Source organism: Haliaeetus albicilla, unplaced genomic scaffold (assembly GCF_947461875.1).
Source record: "Haliaeetus albicilla unplaced genomic scaffold, bHalAlb1.1 scaffold_84, whole genome shotgun sequence".
NCBI classification, from domain to species: Eukaryota; Metazoa; Chordata; class Aves; order Accipitriformes; family Accipitridae; genus Haliaeetus; species Haliaeetus albicilla.
The window spans coordinates 332758-339406 of NW_027212511.1; the positions used below are offsets into that span (position 1 = coordinate 332758).

The 6649-nt window shown below is 49.6% G+C and overlaps 1 long non-coding RNA gene across 1 annotated transcript; it reads right to left on the reverse strand.

Annotated features, from left to right (window-relative positions):
- Window positions 1-912: 912 nt before the first annotated feature.
- Window positions 913-2602, reverse strand: LOC138684256 (uncharacterized). The gene is made up of 3 exons (XR_011323599.1): window positions 2513-2602; window positions 1720-1818; window positions 913-1121 (listed from the first exon to the last, which is right to left on the reverse strand). It is a non-coding gene; the product is annotated as an uncharacterized lncRNA (long non-coding RNA).
- Window positions 2603-6649: the final 4047 nt, after the last annotated feature.

Here is a 6649-nt window from a genome sequence, read left to right on the forward strand (position 1 = left end):
GCATTTAGGCTAATCGATACCATTTTGAACACCTTCTTAGCATACAAGTAAACACTCTTGCCGGTGCTGGAAAACGTCTCCTCCCTTCCTTACAGCACTGCTGCAGGGAGATAACCCTGGGAGGCTGCGGGACGAGGTCGTACGCAATCAGAATCTACGCTTACGGATCCACCCCAACAGCTACAGCCCTTGCGCTCCTGCTGCTGCCGCTTTGCATCTTGCTTGTTTGGTGAATAAAGCTGAAAGTGAAGTGGAAAACTCCAAAGAGCAAAATGAAAAATAAAGAATAAATCTCAATAATTCACTCTACACTAAAAAGGTGTGCCCATGTTTATATACGTCCAATAAAAATACTTATACTGTAAAAGTATTTGATTTTTCCTTTTCCATTACCTTAACTTGCACAGCTCTGAATTCATACCATTAAATTATCTCTCTCCAAAGTACACAGTTATAACGTGACTAGGGGTTTTTGTGCGTTTTACAGAACGCGGAGGGACACCTGGCCAGCTGAGCTGCCCAAGAGAGGTGCTACTGAACTGCCAGGGAAACACACCATTGAAAGCCAGACAGAAAGAAAGTACTTCAGAGCACTCCGTCAAAACATCAGGAAAAAATCCCCATAACATTCAGTTGCCTCTCTTTTTAAACATTTAGAAAAATACCTAACTGCTTACATACACCTAACATCATATACTACAGCTATTTGGCAGTTACAGTTTAAACAATGCAAGTCAATTTGTAAAATCCCCAGTGCTGCAATACCTCAGACTACCAAAAAGGACTGGCGGATTCCCTAATGCTTTTGGCAGTACCGAAGCATGCAGAGCAACACGTTTTCATGTGATCTCGACTGTTACAACTGAGAAACCAAAGACCAGTGATGCCATCAACTTTAGGAAGATGGGCTGCGCTTGGGTCTTTGGAAGGAAATTGACTTTTTTCTTTTTTTTTTTCTTTTTTTAAAGAGAGTGAAAAGTCTCGTTACTGATGACTTCTACTGTCAAGTCGATCACCTCTGAAGATCCACTCTGATGGGAAGTTCACAAAACAAAATTTCTTTGAGAGAGAAAGACTTCCATTTTGGAAAACCTCTTTCCAACTGAAGTCAAAATTACACACTGTAGGTTAAAGGAAAAAATACATTACTGAAGCAGTAACTCATCAAAAACACCTCAGGACTCACTGTCACTAGTTACAAGGCTGCTAATGCTTCCTGGGAAAGCCTGGACAACGCACAGATGCGACGCCCGTTTGTCCTGTTTTGTCCACGTCTCTTCTTTGACCTTGACTGCTTTTAGTACAGATGCTAATGATCTCCGTTAACGTTTTTGAGTACTACTATAAGATATTTAAAAAAAAAAAAAATCATTGACTGTAAAAGCATAAAGCTTTTATCGTGAAAACAAAGTCTGTTTCTTCTGAACAGCTGAACTCTTACGAACAGTTTCTTCCCTCTTTTAGTACAAAATTATTTTCACAGTATCATTTACTAGCAAGCACACAGCAACAGAAGATTATGCTTTCAGGAAGAGAAAATAAACTGAGGGAAGTAAACTTTGTATAGGTGTAACATGCTCCGGAACAGAACGTACTTTTAGTATTTGTGTTAAAATATTTCATGTAAAAAAAAGTAGAAGGAGAGTTGGCACACTCTCAACGTTAAAGTCCATACCGCAAGTACCTTTGGAAAAATGCAGACACACATCGTAGGCGTACCTTGTACTTGCAGGCCACTACGGAATCTTTCCATCTGTCTCCTACCGTCACGGCAGAAGAAAGGGCAACCAGGGCGAAACGGTGCCAGCTGACATCCAGCTGAGAGAAGAAAAAAAAACATTAGCACAAAGCTGGGTAGGAATCCAAAGCTGCCTTTTTTTTTTTTTGTGAAGGTTGGCGAAGACAGTACGACTGAGCGGAGGAAAAAGTATTTTTGCGTCACCTTCGGTACAGTTGTTGACACAGGCCACTAGAGCTTTTGCATTTTTTCAGACAACCGTGCCTTTTTTGTTTTTCCCTTTCTTTTTTGACTCATTGGCAACTTTACTTTCACTAGAACTCACTTTCCTAGATACACGCAGGTGACAGACATAGAGACCTACATACATTTTCTCAAGCCTTAGTATAGCCGAGGCTTCATCACCCTATACGTCGCAAGTTGAGTAGTTTTGCTAAAGAGCACAGCAACACATCTGTCCTTGCGAACTGCCTCGTTGCAAAAAAGGAATCATTTTTTCCAGGCCGTTGCTCCAAACGGTCAAGATCTTTTAAAACCGCAGTTGTGCCACCAAACCCGCTCAGGGTCCCTCCTAGCTTTTGACCGCCCTGAGATTTAACAGGCACACGCTCCATTCCATCTTCCAACAGCAAAAATACGTTAACGCTCTCGGACCCAGAGCGCAACCCTACGGATGTCCACGCACACAGCCTGCCGTTTTGATGAGGAGCCACCGAGCAGCCCTGCGAGCACAGCTGCACGCGCCAGATCGGTTTCCCCTACGCCGCGAGTTACCGGTTTCCGTGAACGTAGTTTCTGACGCTTTAAACCGAAAACCGTATCTCGACGCTTCGCCACAGCAGAAACGACCCATCGCTAGACCGCTACAAAAACGCAGTAACGCCAATTGCAAACCCACAGCAGCGACAGCTCCAGAAATATTTAGACCAGGAACAAGGGAGAAAAATAAAACAGCTTCATCTCACGCACAGGGGAGCGGCAGGCAGACAAAAGGGTCGGCATTCTGAGCCCGTACAGAAAACGGGCATTCTCCTTCCGTTCCTCGGCCCGTCCGTGAAGGTCTAAATACCGCAACACTACCACGGCAACGTCGAGAGTAGGGCACAGCAGCCCTGCCACTGGACTTGCCACTGACCCATGCTACTTACGTAGCAGGACGCGTACGCAGAGGGACACGTTTTGCCACACAGAGCCCTGAACTTCCTGAAAATTTACGTTTACCAAAAAAAGCCATTTGGAACATATTGCCAAACAACGTTCGGCAAGAAAGCTTTGATGCCTTTGACGCGCGCGAGTTTTTGGTCACTTGCTATTTGCTTCCTGTTGCTGCTGCTGTTCTTCCTTCAGAAATTCTACTCGTCGCCAAGTTATTCACTACTGGTTCAAGCATTTGCCTTCCTGGTATTACCAGCACATTCACAGAGGCAAGTAACTTAATTGCTCTTCTACAATTATCCAAACGACAATTACAGCCACGAAAGAGAAGGAGAGCTCAGGCAGCACAAGAGCTCTGCAGGCTGGCACCAGTCAATATTGCACTCTCTAAAATCAAACAACAACAAAACAAAACCGTGACCCTGTAGCCGCCTTTTTTTTTTTTCTCTTTCTTCTTCTTTCAGAGCTCATCCCTGCCTCAGCATTTTGTCTTGTCAGAGCATGAAGCGCAGGTGATCCGTACGTACCCTGACGACTTCTGCGTGTGATGAATGCCTGTTCCGAAATAGTCCAGATCTGCAAGACTGGTGTCATTTATATGGTTTTAATCATCATAACTCAAATTCTATTTACTCACGCATTTGTGAGGAAACTAATTAACTTTTAGACACTGCCTCTCCTTTTTTTGGGGGGTGGGGGTGGAAATGTGTTAGAGACCGAAAAACATTACGATTCAGAGCTCCCAACCACGAGGGAGTGGTGGAGAAATCAATGAAAGCAAAGACCAACAGCAGCAACATCAACTGAAAGTTGGCTTTCATTCCGATCACGTACTTAAGCGACTCTCCAAGTCTATGCCTCGGTCCTAGGAATGACTAGTCCCTTTTTGGAAGGACAAATTTTTTCCACTTAAAAGTCCTAGACTGAAGACTCCGCTGAACGGAATGGGGATTGTCCCACGGGACAACATGCCATCAACACTCTTCATGGGGAAGGAAAGAAAAAAAACCCAAATAAAAATCAAGTTGAAGTACCAGTTCCCATCATGTTTCGCTCATTACATTTCTACTGGCATCTAGGTGCTCCAAAATGAACTACGGGGACACCACATATTCCTAAAAATTCAGTTATACATAAAAAAGTAAAAGGCTATTTCCAACTTGCCCATCAAATCAGTATGAACAGAGAGAAGAGAAACACTCGACCCTGAAGAAGCTAACAGGCAGCTCTGAATTTACCAGACAGGAAATTTCATTCTTTCCCCTGAAACAAAAACACATCAAGGGACGAGTTCAGGAACAGGGCACGATCTGTGAACAGCAATTTTTCCATCAGCTTTTCTGCACTAGCAGCAAATTTGCCTTCTCTGTGGGTTTAACGTGGAGCATCTGTAGTGCCCTCGAACTCGCAAGTGTTTCTCTCCGCTCCCCCAGCCCGACACGTGCGATTACCTGAGCAGCAAGCGGAATTGACCACGCAGGATTTTCTTCGTGTGACGCGGAAGGTGACGCTGGGAGAAGAGGAAACAAAGAAATGAACCTGCTCGTCACACCCAGCCAACGGTGGAAAGACAGGGGAGGATTCTGCCGGAAGGGCTCTGCACCCCAGGAGCTCCCGCCGGCCGGTTTCTCTCCCCTTTGCCCGGTACCGAGGGGACGACGACACCTCGCCCGCGCCCCCTCGCGGGGGGGGCTGCCCCAGGAGAGACGGGGGACCCCCACCTCGCTTCTGCCCGCGGGAACGGACCGGGAGAGACCCTCCACGCAGAGAGAGGAGCGCGGTGTGGATTGCATGCCCGAGGGAAGAGGCCGGGCTCCCCGCTGGCAGAAGGACAACTCGCCTCCCTGCCGCTCGGAGCAGCTTGCTGCGGACAGCCCTGCCTGCGCCCGGCCGCTCTTCCGCCGTGCTGGGAGCGCAGTCCGGCCGACGGACGCTCCAGCGAAAAGACGCTCCAGCTAATCGCGCCTCCTGCTCCTTACAGCCGCAGGTACTTTTGCCTCTGGCTAATGCACGCTCCAGACAGCGGACACCCCGCCTCGTTCCAGCTCCCGCTTGCTACAGTTCTGGCTCGTTGAAGCCCCAGCTCCGCGCTGAAGCTCCGGCTGATTTCAGCTGCTTCTCCTTACAAGCTCCAGCTACGTGCAACGGTCTGGGCTTTCCATAAGGTTGTATATCAACTGCTGTCAAAACTGGAGCATTGGGATTAAACATCAGAGTTACACGCCGAATAAATATTCGTTAGTTTGCGCGATTAATTACTTAACAACTATTCTGAGCAGCGCAGAAAGAAGAGCTGGACTCAAAGAGGGCACGTGGGGTCTGAAAAGCGCCCTTCCCCCCCACAGACCATCACAGATGTTGAGTTCGGCCTGCTGCGTGCCGGACTCCCAAACTTCGGCGTCCGACACAACCAGACCCCCATCTCCGGGGAGGGTCCACGCACCCTGCCCGCCCCCCGCTTCCCCCCGCAGCCCCCAACACCCTCCCACCCGCCTGCAAAACCAGCCAAGCCGGCTCCCGCTTTTGGACCCCGCACCAGCTGACTCGGGGCCCATTTGGGAGCCAAAAAACCCGGCTGCTGAGCCCGTTCTCAAGGCCCAAACACGCAGGGCCGGACCTCTGTTTCTGGGCCCAAAGCCGCGCAGCTCGGTCTGTTTCCGAGCCCCCACATCAGCCACGCGAGCCTGTTGTCAAGCCCCAGGAACAGAAAACTTGTTCTCCGTTTCTGACCCTGCAGTGCCCACGGGCGACGCTGAGCGTAGCCACCCCACAGCCCTGCACCCCCGGGGCCCCACACGTAGTTTCGGGGAGTGCTCGGGACCTGCGGAGGGCCCGGCCCCACGCCTCTGCGGGGCAGCCCCAGCACAGGCAGGGCGTCGCTTCACGATTGCCGTTTCAGGCTTTATTTCCCCGCCATCACCGGCACGGCCAGGCCCCCACCCCAAACCCCCCAGCCGAAGCACCCCCGCGGGTAGCCGGGCCCAGCCACCCAGAAAACAAGAAAACCAAAGAGGGTACAAGACGGACACCGTGGGGAAAGGCAAGGAGAAGGACGCAGAAACAGAGAGAGCGCGGGAGGGATAGGGAGCAGGACAGAGAGATGGAGCAAGAAAGGAAAAAAGGACAGGAGGCAGAACCAAGGGAAAGAGAGACAAGGACGGGGAGCAGAACGAAGGGACGGAAGAGGAAAAAAAAAAGTAGCGACGGGCTGCAGGACAGAGATGAAGGGATTAAATAGACACAGGGAGCATGACAGAAGGACACAGAGAGACAAAAGGGACAAAGAGCAGGCCAGCATCGGAGGGGAAAAAACCAACTGCGATGGGCAGCGGGAGAGAGATACGGAAAAAGAAAAAAGTACTGAGGAACAGAAAAAAGAAAGAAGCGACAGCTAGCTGGACAGGCGGACACAGTTAGAAAGGGCGGGAGAGGGAATGGGGCAGAGAAAGACAGACAGAAAAGGCAGCGGAAGAAAGCAAGGCAGAGGAACAGCAAGGCGGGGCGGGAGGGGAAGGGACAGGGGTCTGGACAGAGATGGAGAAATAAGCAGCAGGGACAGAGGAAAAGAGACAGAAAAAGGGACAGGGAACATGGCAGAGAAGGAAAAATCAGGACAGCGGCAGGACGGAGATAAAAAACTGGGACGGTCCTCAGGACAGAGAGGAATACGAATGCGAGCAGGGAGCGGGACAAAGGGATACAGCGAGAAACGACGGGACAGGAAGCAAGACAGCGTGACAGACAAGAACAATGGGA